Below are 16,474 nucleotides of genomic sequence, written 5' to 3' on the forward strand. Positions count from 1 at the left end.
TTGAAAAGCAGACACACTACTTTGCCAACAAAGGTTCGTCTAGTCAAGGCTATGGTTTTTCCTGTGGTCATGTATGGATGTGAGAGTTGGACTGTGAAGAAGGCTGAGTGCCGAAGAATTGATGCTTTTGAACTGTGGTGTTGGAGAAGACTCTTGAGAGTCCCTTGGACTGCAAGGAGATCCAACCAGTCCATTCTGAAGGAGATCAGCCGTGGGATTTCTTCGGAAGGAATGATGCTAAAGTTGAAACTCCAGTCCTTTGGCCACCTCATGTGAAGAGTTGACTCATTGGAAAAGACTCTGATGCTGGGAGGGATTGAGGGCAGGAGGAGAAGGGGATGACAGAGGATGAGATGGCTGGATGGCATCACTGACTCGATGGACGTGAGTCTGAGTGAACTCCCGGAGTTGGTCATGGACAGGGAGGCCTGGCGTACTGCGATTCATGGGGTCGCAAAGAGTTGGACACGACTGAGCGACTGATCTGATCTGTGTATTCTTGCCACCTCTTCCTGATATCTTCTGCTTGATCTCTGAGGGAGGCTTTCTTATCTCTTCTTGCTATTCTTTGGAACTCTGCATTCAGATGCCTATATCTTTCCTTTTCTCCTTTGCTTTTCGCTTCTCTTCTTTTCACAGCTATTTGTAAGGCCTCTCCAGACAGCCATTTTGCTTTTTTGCATTTCTTTTCCATGGGGATGGCCTTAATCCCTGTCTCCTGTACAATGTCATGAACCTCCATCCATAGTTCATCAGGCACTCTATCTATCAGATCTAGGCCCTTAAATCTATTTCTCACTTCCATTGTATAATTATAAAGGGTTTGATTTGGGTCATACCTGAATGGTCTAGTGGTTTTTCCTACTTTCTTCCATTTCAGTCTGAATTTGGCAATAAGGAGTTCATGGTCTGAGCCACAGTCAGCTCCTGGTCTTGTTTTTGCTGACTGTATAGAGCTTCTCCATCTGTGGTTGCAAAGAATATAATCAATCTGATTTTGGTGTTGACCATCTGCTGATGTCCATGTGTAGAGTCTTCTCTCGTGTTGTTGGAAGAGGCTGTTTGCTATGACCAGTGCATTTTCTTGGAAAAACTCTATTAGTCTTTGCCCTGCTTCATTCTGTATTCCAAAGCCAAATTTATCTGTTACTCCAGGTGTTTCTTGACTTCCTACTTTTGCATTCCAGTCCCCTATAATGAAAAGGACATCTTTTTGGGGTGTTAGTTCTAAAAGGTCTTGTAGGTCTTCATAGAACCGTTCAACTTCAGCTTCTTCAGCATTACTGGTTGGGGCATAGACTTGGATTACTGTGATATTGAATGGTTTGCCTTGCAAACGAACAGAGATCATTCTGTCGTTTTTGAGATTGCATCCAAGTACTGCATTTTGGACTCTTCTGTTGACCATAATGGCTACTCCATTTCTTCTGAGGGATTCCTGCCCTCAGTAGTAGGTATAATGGTCATCTGAGTTAAATTCACCCATTCCAGTCCATTTCAGTTCGCTGATTGCTAGAATGTCGACATTCACTCTTGCCATCTCTTGTCTGACCACTTCCAATTTGCCTTGATTCATGGACCTGACATTCCAGGTTCCTATGCAATATTGCTCTTTACAGCATCAGACCTTGCTTCTATCACCAGTCACATCCACAGCTGGGTATTGTTTTTGCTTTGGCTCCATCCCTTCATTCTTTCTGGAGTTATTTCTCCACTGATCTCTAGTAGCATATTGGGCACCTACTGACCTGGGGAGTTTCTCTTTCAGTATCCCATCATTTTGCCTTTTCATACTGTTCATGGGGTTCTCAAGGCAAGAATACTGAAGTGGTTTGCCATTCCCTTCTCCAGTGGACCACATTCTGTCAGATCTCGCCACCATGACCCACCCATTTTGGGTTGCCCCACAGACATAGCTTTGTTTCATTGAGTTAGACAAGGCCAAATATCAAGACTTAAATATTCCCTGGGCTTCCCTGGTGGCTCAGTGGCAAAGAATCCATCTAACAATGCAGGAAACATTGGTTGAATCCCTCAGTAGGGAATGGCAACTCACTCCAGTTTTCTCGCCTGGAAAATTCCATGGACAGAGGAGCCTGGTGGATTATAATCCATATGTGCATGTTCAATAGCTCCACTGTGTCCGACTCTGTGTTGACCCTATAGACTCTAACCCCCCAGGCTCCTCTGTCCACGGAATTTTCCAGGCAAGAATACTGAAGTGCCATTTCTCCAGGGGATCTTCCTGATCCACGGATAAAACCCAGGTTTCCCACATTGGCAAATGGAATCTTTATCACTAAGCCACCAGGGAAGTCTGGGCTACTGTCCATGAGGTTGCAAAAGAGTCAGACAAGACTTGATGACTAAACAACAAGTAGAGTCTGTGCTCCACCTAACTCACCCCTCCATATCTATCTCCTTAAACCTCTGGCAACCACTCATCTTTCTACTATATCTATAGTTTTGCCTTTTCCAGAATATCATATCATAGAAATCATACCCTTTTCAAACTGACTCGTTTTGCTTAGCAATTTGCATCTCCTTTTCCTCCATGTCTCTTCCATGGCTTGAGAGCTCATTTCTTTTCAGTGCTAGGTAATAGTACATTGTCTGGATTTGCCACAATTTATTTATCCACTCACCTATTGAAGGACATCTTGGTAGCTTCCACATTTTGGCAGTTAAGACATAAAGCTGCTTTAGATATCTGTGTGCAGGTTTTTGTGTGGACATAAGTTTTCAACTCATTTGAGTATATGTCTAGGAATGTGTTTTCTGGATCATATACTATGTTTAGCTTTGTAGGAAACTGTCAAACTGTCTACCAAAGTGACTATGCCACCAGCAGTGAATGGCAGTGCCTGTTGTTCTATATCATTGTTAACATTTGGTGTTGTCAGTGTTTGGACTGTAGCCTTTCTAGCAAGTACAGATGGCTCAGTGGGTAAAGAATCCATCTGCAATGCAGGAGATGCAGGAGACGCAGGAGACACAGGTTCAGTCCTTGGATCACAAAGATCCCTGGAGGGGTGCATGGCAACCCACTCCAATAGTCTTGCCTGGAGAGTCTCATGGACAGAGGAGCCTGGCGGGTTACAGTCCATAGGGTCGCAAAGAGTCAGACATGACTGAAGTGACTGCGTTTATATGCATTAATGTAATAGTATCTAATTGTTGCTTTAATTTGCAATTTCCTAATAATGTGTGATGTTGAGCACCTTTTCATATGCTTATTTTCCATCTGTATATCTTCTTTGGTGAAATATTTGTTCAAATATTTTGCCTGTTTTTTAATGAGGCTGTTTTCTTATTGCTGCATTTTAAGTGTTCTTTGCTTATTTTGGATACAAGTCCTTTATAAGAAATGCTTAGCAAATTTTTTTTCCCTAATCTGTGGCTTTTCTTTTCACTCTCTTAAAGTATATAATAGAGTTTTTTCAACTATCTTTAAAAGACTCTTTAAAAATCAAAGCTGGCTTTTTCCATACTTGAGAAAAGATTTTATGTAGAATTTGGATTATCTTTTTTTTAAGTTTGACATAATTCTCAACAATAAAACCACATGGCTCAAAGCTTTTCAGAAGAAAAAAATTGATTATTTCTTATAAGAGAAATAAGAGAAAATAATGTTTTTTATTTCTTGAACCAACTTGAATGTTAAATTTGTCTCAGAAGTAATCTACTCCATTGAAATTTCCTAACATATTTTCATAGAATAGTATATAATGTCTTTGTAGTTTATTTCCTCTATACTTTTTTGTGTTATCAAATATCTAATTCCTATTTTTAAAATTTGTGTTTTATCTTTTCTCTTAATTGTATTTATAAGCTATTTGGTTTTAAAGGACTACCATGTTATTTTTTAATTGATTGTGATGTTGATTAATTTGATTTTTATTCTTCATCACATCCTTTTTTATGCCGTTTTACAAGTGATCTGTTTTTATCCAAACTCTTTGAGTTGCCCTTAGTCATTTTTTATTTCTTTTTTTTTTTTTTTTTTAAATAATGAATGCTTTTAACACAAAATCTTTCCTTGTGCTTTGGCCACAATCAACAAAATTTGAGAATTCATGTTCTCATTTTTCTTATTTTCTAAGTACTCCATACTTGTAGATTTGTATTTGTCTTTAGCCTAAAATTTTTATGGGATTCTTTTTAAATTTCATTGTAAACCTAATTATTTGTATCTAAGGTTGTGAACACAATTTGTCATTTTATTGCAGTGTTGTAGAAGAACCTTCCCTTTATGGTTCCTACTTGGGAGACTTTATTGATATTTTATTTGCAAGTTCGCTTACAGTTATTTTATTTTTTTAGTTTAGTGCTCCACAGATGGTTGAAAAAACTGAGTATTGTTTTAATACATATTTAAACTGTATTAGTGTATTACCAAGTACCTATATCTCTTATTTTATCTGTATCTTTGTATATGTATATGTCAATATTTATGTATGAATATATATATTTTGGCCCATCAGAGGCTAACAGAGATATAACCAAGCTGTCTAATAAAAATAGTGTTTATTATTCCTTTTAAATCTAAATGCTGCTGCTAAGTCACTTCAGTCATGTCCAACTCTGTGTGACCCCATAGACGGCAGCCAACCAGGCTCCTCTGTACCTGGGATTCTCCAGGCAAGAACACTGGAATGGGTTGCCATTTCCTTCTCCAATGTGTGAAAGTGAAAAGTGAAAGTGAAGTCACTCAGTCATGTCGGACTCTTTGCGACCCCATGGACTGCAGCCTACCAGGCTCCTCCATCCATGGGATTTTCCAGGCAAGAGTACTGGAGTGGGGTGCCATTGCCTTCTCCATTTAAATCTAAATGTTTTTGCTTAATTTTGAAAGTCTTCCTTTGCTATTCTTCATGGCATTGTCAGAATGGATTACCCCTTTACTAAAAGAAAAGAACCTTCATTTTCCTTTTTCTATCACCCAAACTATTTTTTTCCTGAAATTTAAACTACCGACCCTACTTTATATCTGTATTGATTTGTCTGATAAATAAGAGTCCAATTGATTATGACTCTCAACATTTTTCATCCTTTTGTATGAAAGTATGTATTCTGTATGTATTCTGAAAGTATAAGCCTATACTCTGCTGTTTAAGTTACTTCAGACATGTCTGACTCTTTGAGACCCCATGGACTGTAGCCCGCCAGGCTTCTCTGTCCATAGGTGTCTCTAGGCAAGAATACTGGAGTGGGTTGCCATTCCCTTCTCCAGGGGATCTTCCCAACCCAGGGATCGAACCCATGTCTCTTAAGTCTCTTACATTGGCAGGCAGGTTCTTTATCACTAGCACTACCTGTGAGCCCTTACTATTATCATTTTAATATAGTTTCTCTTTCAAACTTAAAATCAGTTTTGTAGCAATATTTATGATAGATATTCTCTATTCCATTCTTAAGGTGCTTGAGTGTCCCTTTATAATGCTTCAGTCCCTTTATAAGGTAAAATCTCTAGTCTTAAATTGTAATATTATTAAGTAATTTAATGTTTTTATTCCAAACTTATTTTCTCATAGCAAGGAAACTGAAAAGTAGAAAACTGGAAGTCAAGTCCCCTCACAGATCAGGGGTAAATCTTCCTTGGTGCCCCAGATGGTGAAGAATCTGCGTGTAAAACAGGAGACCCAGGCTCAATCCCTAAGTCAGGAAAATCCCCTGGAGAAGGGAATGGCTACCCACTTCAGTGGAGAATTCCGCTGAATTCTTACCTGGAGAATTCCATGGAGGGAGGAGACTGGTGGGTTACTGTCCATGGGGTCGCAGAGAATTGGACACTAGGACTAAGGGACTTATACTTTCACTTTCAGGATGAAGTAAGTTAGATGCCTGGGTTTGAAATTTAAGGAGATACTTAATCTCAGGGTGCTTCCTTCAACCTGTAATGTAGGTGCCTCATTCACCAAGATCTTGTTTTCTTATATTCACTCCAGTACAGAGAAGACACTACTGCTGATGTTTTCCTGTCACTCTTTCCAGGAAAGTGTTTGTGGTTGCATGTGTATGTGTGTATTTTCCTAAACAATGATACTTAGGATCATTGCTAGACCACTCCTCATTGCTTCACACTTAGAATGAGGGTCACCCACTCACTTCAATAAATATTAATTAAAACACCTACTGTTCTAAGCATTTCATTGTTGTTGTTCTTGTTTAGTCGCTAAGTTCATGTCCGACTCTTTGCAACCCATGGACTCTAGCCTGCCAGGCTCCTCTGTCCGTGGGATTTACCAGGCAAGAATACTGGATTGGGTTGCCATTTCCTTCTGCAGGAGGTCTTCTTGACCCAGGTATTGAACTCCAGTCTCCTGCATTGGCTGGCATGTTCTTTACCTCTGAGCCACCAGGGAAGCCTGTTCTGGGCATTTACACAACACAAAGACAATGAACACGAACATGCTTCAGTCTTCCTAAGTATTGCATGCTATTCCATTGGATAGATGCACCATAATGGTTTTAACCAGTCTGAGATTGGTGATATTTAAGTATTTGTTGTCACAAACTATACTTTTGTTAACATCCTTTTTCATGTATTTTTCTACCAGGAAGTGAATATACCTGTAGGAGAAACACCTGAACATAGAACTGCTGAGTCAAAGGTGTGTCTAATCGTTGATAGGTATTATCAAATTGCCACCCCCAAATGTTACTCTAATTCATAACCCTAAAGTGTAGATGAAGAGTAAGATGCACTGATAATACATCTTAGCAATCTTTTCATTATTTGCATCTCTAAAAGGTAAATATTTGTTTTCCATTGTAATTTTAAGTTGTATTTCTTTAATCATGAGTGAGTTTAAACATATTTTTATGTATTTATTGAATACTTTTATGTGTTTTTGCATTTTTGCCTACGTCTTATTTTTATGTTCTTTATTTTCTAGTTTATTTGGGAAACTTTGGGCTATATGAAGAATTATTTTTTTTTCTGAAATATGCAATGCAAATGTTTTTCTCACTTTTTTTTATTTTCTGTGGTAACATTTGTTGTGCAAAAGGATTTAATTTTTTAGTAGTCAATTTCAATTGTGCTTAGCTTTCATATTTCGTGGCAGGAAGACTTGCCCACTTGAAGATGGTAATAACATTTAAAATTTTCTTCTGATACTTTTATTGTTGTTTAGATATACATTGTACATTTGTGATTTATTTTGATATAAAGAATGATGCAGAAAATTAAACATAATGTTTTTCTCAAATAGCTATTAATTTGTCCCTGTATTTTTCAAAATAATTCATTTTTTCTTCACTAATTTAAAAATCCCAAGTTTATCACAATAAATTCACCCTTCTTTTTGTTTATTTCTAGTATCATTATCTAATGTATTGCTGGGTTATTGCATGCTTTAATTTCTTTTTTCTTATAATTGCTTTTAATGTCCTTTAAAGAAAGCTTATCTTCATTACTTTTTTTATAGTTGACACAACAATTTTTTACATTGTCTTTAATCTCATTTTTCAAATTCCAAAAGAGCATATAAGGGCTGTATGCATTTAGAGTAACACCTGTCACATAGTAAATACTCAAAAATTTTAGCCACTTAAAGTAATTGTCCAATGAAGTAAGCTCTTTCTAGACCTTGACAAGATGGTGACATTTCCATTGTCTCCACTCAGAGAAGGCAATGGCAACCCACTCCAGTACTCTTGCCTGGAAAATCCCATGGACGGAGGAGCCTGGTAGGCTGCAGTCCATGGGGTCGCCAGGAGTTGGGCACGACTGAGCAACTTCACTTTCACTTTTCACTTTCATGCATTGGAGAAGCAAATGGCAACCCACTCCAGTGTTCTTGCCTGGAGAATTCCAGGGATGGGGGAGCCTGGTGGGCTGCCGCCTCTGGGGTCGCATAGAGTCGGACACGACTCAGCAGCAGCAGCAGCAGCAGCCACTCACTCTGCACTTGGATGTTGCTTGAATTCTCTACTCATATATTCCTTAACCATAGCAGAATGCATGCAGCTGTCATTAGAAGTTATTTTTATTGTGGAGCTCTCCAGGGCTGTTACGACTTTCTCCTATGCTAATTGCACAAAGCACCAAAAATTATTGGGACAATTAATTGTTTTTCCTAGTATGCACTTTTACCAAGATTCTTCCTATATGTCCAGGGGTCTTGTACCTGGGGCATATATACACACTACTGCAAGGATTCTCTCTTCTTCTTGTCAAGTTATTTTAAGAGTGGTAAAGTAAAGGTGGGACTTCCCAGGTGGCACTAGTAGTAAAGAACCTGCCTGCCAATGCAGGCGACATAAAGAAACTTGGTTTGATCCCTGGTCAGGAAGCTCCCCTGGAGAAGGAAACAGCAGCTAACTCCAATATCCTTGTTTGGAGAATCCCTTGGACAGAGAGGCCTGGCATGCCACAGTACCCATGCCAGAGAGCAATGCTTTTACTTTTTTTTTTTTTTTTGGAATATAATTGATTTACAATGTTGTGTTAGTTTCAGGTATACTACAAAGTGAATCGTTATACATATACACATATCCACACGTTTTAAGATTAATTTCCCTTATAGGCCATTACAGAGTATTGAGAGTTCCCTGTGCTCAATTCTTATTAGTTATATATTATATATATATGTACAGTAGTGTATATATATGTCAGTCCCAATCTCCCAGTTTATCCCCTGGTAACCATAAGTTTGTTTTCTACATCCATGACTCTACTTCTGTTTTGTAAATAAGTTCATTTGTACCTTTTTTTTTTAGATTCCATATATAAGTGATATCATAGGATATTTGCTTTTCTCTGTCTGACCTACTTCACTTAGGATGAAAATCTGGAGGTCCATCTATGTTGCTGCAAATGGCATTGTTTTGTTCTTTTCTATTCCTAAATAATATGATGTAGATATAATGGTCATCTGACTACCACAGATGCTCAAACTACCGCACAATTGCACTAATCTCACACGCTAGTAAAATAATGCTCAAAATTCTCCAAGCCAGGCTTCAGCAATATGTGAACCGTGAACTTCCTGATGTTCAAGCTGGTTTTAGATACGGCAGAGGAACCAGAGATCAAATTGCCAACATCCGCTGGATCATGGAAAAAGCAAGAGAGTTCCAGAAAAACATCTACTTCTGCTTTATTGACTATGCCAAAGCCTTTGACTGTGTGGATCACAATAAACTGTGGGAAATTCTGAAAGAGATGGGAATACCAGACCACCTGATCTGCCTCTTGAGAAATCTGTATGCAGGTCAGGAAGCAACAGTTAGAACTGGACATGGAACAACAGACTGGTTCCAAATAGGAAAAGGAGGATGTCAAGGCTGTATATTGTCACCCTGCTTATTTAACTTATACGCAGAGTAGATCATGAGAAATGCTGGGCTGGAAGAAGCACAAGCTGGGATCAAGATTGCTGGGAGAAATATAAATAACCTCAGATATGCAGATGACACCACCCTTATGGCAGAAAGTGAAGAGGAACTAAAAAGCCTCTTGATAAAAGTGAAAGAGGAGACTGAAAAAGTTGGCTTAAAGCTCAGCATTCAGAAAATGAAGATCATGGCATCCGGTCCCATCACTTCATGGGAAATAGATGGGGAAACAGTGGAAACAGTGTCAGACTTTATTTTTTTGAGCTCCAAAATTACTGCAGATGGTGACTGCAGCCATAAAATTAAAAGACGCTTACTCCTTGGAAGGAAAGTTGTGACCAACCTAGATAGCATATTCAAAAGCAGAGACATTACTTTGCCAATAAAGGTCTGTCTAATCAAGGCTATGGTTTTTCCTGTGGTCATGTATGGATGTGAGAGTTGGACTGTGAAGAAGGCTGAGCACTGAAGAATTGATGCTTTTGAACTGTGGTGTTGGAGAAGACTCTTGAGAGTCCCTTGGACTGCAAGGAGATCCAACCAGTCCATTCTGAAAGAGATCAGCCCTGGGATTTCTTTGGAAGGAATGATGCTAAAGTTGAAACTCCAGTACTTTGGCCACCTCATGCAAAGAGTTGACTCATTGGAAAAGACTCTGATGCTAGGAGGGATTGGGGGCAGGAGGAGAAGGGAACGACAGAGGATGAGATGGCTGGATGGCATCACTGACTCCCATGGAGGTGAGTCTGAGTGAATTCTGGGAGTTGGTGATGGACAGGGAGGCCTAGCATGCTGCAATTCATGGGGTCGCAAATAGTTGGACACGACTGAGCAACTGAGCTGAACTGAACTGAATAGATGTATGGGCTTCCCTGGTTGGCTCAGCAGTAAAGAATCTGCCTGTAACACAGGAGACTCAGATTTGATTCCTGGGTCAGAAAGATACCCTAGAGGAAGAAACAACCCACTCCAGTATTCTTGCCTGGGAAATCACATGGGCAGAGGAGCCTGGCAGGCTACAGTCATGGGGTCCCAAGAATCAGAGACGACTTGGCAACTAAATTACTACCAACCAATATAATGTATATATGTACACATCTTCTTTATCCATTCCTCTATTGATGGACATTTAGGTTGCTTCCATGTCCTGACTATTGTAAATAGAGCTGCAGTGAACATTGGAGGTGCATGTATCCTTTCAAATTATGGTTTTCTCTGGGTATATACCTAGCAGTGGTATTGCTGGGTCATATAGTAGCTCTACTTTTAGATTTTTAATAAACCTCCACACTGTTCTACAGAGTGACTCTTTTTTAGTTATATTCTTCAGAGCCCTGAAGTTATAGTAAAGCCTTAAGACCATTTCCGGAGAAGGCAATGGCACCCTACTCCAGTACTCTTGCCTGGAAAATCCCATGGGCGGAGGAGCCTGGTAGACTGCAGTCCATGGGGTCGCTAAGAGTTGGACACGACTGAGCAACTTCACTTTCACTTTTCACTTTCATGCATTGGAGAAGGAAATGGCAACCCACTCCAGTGTTCTTGCCTGGAGAATCCCAGGGACGGGAGAGCCTGGTGGGCTGCCATCTCTGGGGTCGCACAGAGTCGGACACGACTGAAGCGACTTAGCAGCAGCAGCAAGACCATTTCAAAGGGTCATAGAAAGCAGAGCTAATGAAACTCCAAGACTCCTGTGCATTTTCAGCCACAACAGTTCTTCTTTATGTTTCAAGAAATACTTCATTGGGACAAATGATGAAAAAAAAATTATGTTTATTTGTCTGGCTGTGTCAGGTCTTAGTTGCAGCACACAGGATCTGTAGTTGCAGGGTGCAAATTCTTAGTTGCAGCGCGGGGAATCAAGTTCCCTGACCAGGGACTGAACTCAGGTCCCTTGTATTGGGAGCAGGGAGTCTGCACCACTGGACCAGTAGGGAGGTCCCCAGTGAAATTATTTTTAAAATAAAAGTTAGGGAGGGGAGAACAAGGGAACAGATAGACTCATATCCAACTCCCTAGTAGTATAGACCAGGGTTTCTCAGCATCAAGATTATTTATTCTGGGGACTACATGCTTCTTCCTTGCAGGTGGAACATTCTGTGAGCTATAGGGTGTACAGCAACAGCTTTGGCCTCTAGCTAGTAGCAATCCTCACACAACTGTAACAGAAGAAAATATCTGCGGACACTGCCAAAAATCGCATGGTTGGCAAAACCGTCCCCAGTTGAGAACCATAGGTATAGATCATGCCTTGGCATCCTGAGGCTGTTTTAGTGGGCGCATGAAGCACCTTGTATCTTCCTTCAGTTTGACAAGTTTGCTCTTGATAACAAGTTATGTTTTTCAATCCATTCTATCAGACTTTAGTTAATAGACTTTTCCTCCAGGCTCTATTCAGTTCAGTTCAGTTCAGTCACTCAGTCGGGTCCCACTCTTTGTGACCCTCATGGACTCCAGCACACTAGGCTTCCCTGTCCATCACCAATTCCTAGAGCTTACTCAAACTCATGTTCATAGAGTCACTGATGTCATCCAACCGTCTCATCCTCTGTTTTCCCTTTCTCCTCCTGCTTTCAATCTTCCTGACTCAGGGTCTTTTCCAATGAGTCAGTTCTTCTCATCAGGTGGCCAAAGTACTGGAGTTTCAGTTTCAGCATCAGTCCTTCCAATGAACATTCAGGACTGATTTCCTTTAAGATGAACTGGTTGGATCTCCTTTCAGTCCCAGTGACTCTCAAGAGTCTTCTCCAACACCACAGTTCAAAGGTATCAATTCTTCAGCACTCAGCTTTCTTTATAGTCCAACTCTCACATCTATACATGACTACTGGAAAAACCATAGGTTTGACTAAATGGACCTTTTTTGGTAAAGTAATGTCTCTACTTTTTAATATGCTATCTAGGTTGGTCATAGCTTTTCTTCCAAGGAGTAAGTGTATTTTAATTTCATGGCTACAATCACCATCTGCAATGATTTTAGAGCCCCCCAAAATAAAGTCTTCACTGTTTCCACTGTTTCCCCATCTATTTCCCATGAAGTGATGGGACCAGATGCCATGATCTTGGTTTTCTGAATGTTGAGTTTTAAGCCAACTTTTTCACTCTCCTCTTTGACTTTCATCAAGAGGCTCTCTAGTTCTTCTACACTTTCTGCCATAAAGGTGGTGTCATTTGCATATCTGAGGTTATTGATATTTCTCCCAGAAATCTTGATTCCAGCTTGTTCTTCATTAATCCAGCCCAGCATTTCTCATGATGTACTCTGCGTATAAGTTAAATAAACAGGGTGACAATATACAGCCTTGATGTACTCCTTTCCCAATTTGGAACCAGTCTGTTGTTCCATGTCCAGTTCTAACTGTTGCTTCTTGACCTGCATAAAGATTTCTCAGGAGGCAGTTCAGGTAGTCTGGTATTCCCATCTCTTGAAGTATTTTTCACAGTTTGTTGTGATCCAGACAGTCAAAGGCTTTGGCATAGTCAATAAAGTAGAAGTAGATGTTTTTCTGGAACTCTCTTGCTTTTTTGATGATCCAGTGGATGTTGACAATTTGATTTCTGGTTCCTCTACCTTTTCTAAATCCAGCTTGAACAATTGGAAGTTCATGGTTCACGTACTATTGAAGCCTAACTTGGAGAATTTCTGAGCATTACTTTGCTAGCATGTGAGATGAGTGCAATTATGCAGTAATTTGAGCATTCTTTGTCATTGCCTTTCTTTGGGACTGGAATGAAAACGGACTTTTTCCAGTCCTGTGGCCACTGCTGAGTTTTCCAAATTTACTGGCAGATTGAGTGCAGCACTTTCACAACATCATCTTTTAGAATTTGAAATAACTCAACTGGGATTCCATCCACTAGCTTTGTTCATAGTAATGTTTCCTAAGGCTCACCGGACTCTATTAGATTTAATAATTGAGTGTTTATATGGTTAGGACAGAGGAGCCTGATGGGCTGCAGTCCATAGTGTTGTAAAGAGTCAGACACAACTGAAGTAATTTAGCACACATGCAGGTTAAGAAAACTGCATTGAGTCCTCCAGTGTAACAGCATTTAACACCAGCCTTCTTCAAGACTTTAAATTGTAAGTTAGTGTCATAGTCATGAGAAAATGATTAGTTAATGATGAACAGTGAATAAACATAAATCAAGCAATGTTTTCTCACTAGTGGGTTTCAGCCTCCAGTAGCCCATGAAAACATAGATAAGAATTGGTCCCTGGTAACTGATACCTTGAATAAGTCTTTGCTTTACTTTCCTTTTTTCTCACTTAACCACCTTGATTTCTCTGACATTTCACTTGCTCTGTGCTTGCACTTTGGAAACACTACCAGCTTTCAAATCCTCCTTTTGGTCCTCCCGGTCCTAGCCACTGATGATTCTTATTTTATAACATCTGTTTTTAAAGATCATGACTGTCAATTTTGAAGAAAAACAACATTTTATTTCATTTTCAAATGGCTCATAACTTAAAAAAGAATATTATTTGAAAAATTTCCTCTTCTCAGACATAATTTCCTCCCCCAAAATATGAACATTCAGCCAGTAATGCGTTGTGGTTATTTCTTTTAGGAAATCAAATAAGTAGGTGTTTGCTAATATGATTATGTAATAAGCAATATTTAAAGTTGAAAAATAATTTCTGCTTTCTCTTGGCAGTTTATTAATTCCATAGCTGGCATGTGATAATGGGGGAAAATGTACTTACTATGCAAGTTATAATCAGGTGTCAAAGTTAAAAGATAAGTGAGCTTATAAACCAAATCTTTAGTTTGTAATTTGCCAGTTATTTTTAAATTGGCCGTTGTTTCTTTCAAATTATCACTGTAAGGAGGGTGATATTATAATGATGAGAAATTCCAGTCTTGGTTTGAAAGTGTCCAAAGAAAGTTGAAAACTTGAAAATCAGATCCAAATGGTTGGGCAGCAGGTAAGGGTAAAATCAAACAAATAAAAGTTTTCAAGAATCTCCTGGAATCCGCCACAGGTATACAATATTGTAAAGTTTAAAAATAAAATAATAAAAAAAGAATCTCCTGGAAATGTAAGTGATAAAAAGCCTATGGATTTGGAATTGCTGCACCTGAATTCACATTTGCCAAATTCTGCAACTGTTATTGTTGACTGTAACTTCACCCAGCCATACCTGTAATGCAAAGAAGGTACCACATGCCTTCTTTCTTCATTTCTCCCACGTCATAGATACCAACACAACCCAGAAACCTTCACCAGCCTTAAGCTTAGAGGATTCGAGTTCATTTTCTGATGTTCTTCCCATTGCAATTTACCTGAGTAAGTTCTTTAACTGCTCTGGGCCCATCTTAGCTGTGTGGCTCTCACCTGTATTAATTCCTGACTGCAGCCAAACACAATCTAGAATAGTGGGTTTAGGACCCATAGGAAGCCCCCTCATCTGGGTTTAGGACTAGTTTGTGAGCACTCCTCCAGTTATCCCCTGATAAGAGCCTGCCTGCAAGTCATACCATCAGCCTGAAGGCCTGCATCTGAAACCGTCATAGACTTTGAAGTGCCTAGAAATATGCACATTCGCTACCTAAGCAATGACATTGTTAAAGTGTGTATTCCTTTATTAATCCATACAACAAGTACTTACTAAGCACCTACTAGGTACCGGGCAATCTTCTAAGCCCCAGGACTAAAACAGTAAATAATATAGTCAATGTCCTTGATCCAAGGGATCTTACCCACACCCCCCCACCCGCCAGTGAGGAGCAGAGACAAAAGACAAAGAAACAACCAAGAATAGCTTCGTTCTATAACTTAAACTACGCTTCTAAGATTGAGAAACAACTGTAGCATGAGATAAATCGCAATGATCTTGGACGCAAGAGACCTGCACTTGTGTGCCAGTTTATTTTTTTTTTTTTTTTTTTTTGGTTTGTTTTTAATTAATTTTTATTGGAGTATAGCTTCTTTACAATGTTGTGTTAGTTTCTATTGTACATCAAAATGAATCAGCTGTATGTATCCATACATGCCGGGGACCAGCCCCGGCTGATCCAGGGTATTCGAAGGAGAGACGGCATAGGCGAGGATCAGGATACAATAGCTTCAATTAGATATTAATTAAAGATATAAAGAGTAATAGAATAAGGATAGCTCAGTAGGAAAATTCAGTGGAGAAAAGAGGCTGAGTAGCTTGGTTTACGCGGGAGACCAATAAAACTTCAAGACAAGAAGTTTGCACCACTTACGTAGGCCGCAGGCGTCCTTCCGTTCTCCCGAAGGAGAGGAGACACTGAGGCCTCCCCGGTCGGATCTTAGAAGCCCAGGCATAATTAGTAAGCATGGTGGGTTCCGCGCTCCAGATGGAGACTCAACCAGAGTGAGAGAGAGAGCGACATGGGGAGACCAGTATTTCGAGAAACTGATCCCAATTCTTTATTTTCCAGAGTCTGTTTTTATACACTAAGATGTTACACAAAAGTCACGTGGGGACAGCAGTCCTGACTTTTATTAAAGTCAGGTGCTTCACACAAATGTATACAGAGGTCTTAGGGGTGTTACATCATCTTCTGGCCAGGGGGGCCTGCTGACAATTTACGACCCTCTCCTTGTGACAGCAGTCAGTCAATCAGGACACTTATTTCTCCAGGGCTGATTATTCTCAAAACAGACGCCACCCAAATAAAGTTACATTCCTACAGGGTGAGGGTGTAGTGGGTTTTAGTTAAGGAAAGAATTTACTTAGCCTAAGGTCTAACGTGATTAATATCAAAGGTTAATACTTATTTCTTCTATATATTCATTAATGTGTGTAAGGGCAGGGGATGTGGAGACTTAGCAACAAACATTGGCTCAACAAATGAAAAACCCTTCACCAATACAATTTCTAATCAGCCCATTATACTTATACTAATAGTTTTCTAACTTTTCTAAGAAACCTGTTTTTAGAAGGTTTAAAGCATCTCGTGCCTCTCACGGTTGGGAGGCTGTGAGCAATCACATGTGGCCGGACGAGCCTGTCAGGCAGGCTAGAGAACCTTCAGAGGAGTTTGTAGGTTAAAACACTCTTGTCACACCCAAGAGTTTTTATTGACTGGAGCTCTAGGTTAACTCCTTCTCCGAAAGAGGTGGTGGGGGACAGCCCCCCGTAAAGTCAGAGGTG

This window comes from Bos mutus, chromosome 6, assembly GCF_027580195.1.
Source record: "Bos mutus isolate GX-2022 chromosome 6, NWIPB_WYAK_1.1, whole genome shotgun sequence".
In the NCBI taxonomy this organism is placed as follows: Eukaryota; Metazoa; Chordata; class Mammalia; order Artiodactyla; family Bovidae; genus Bos; species Bos mutus.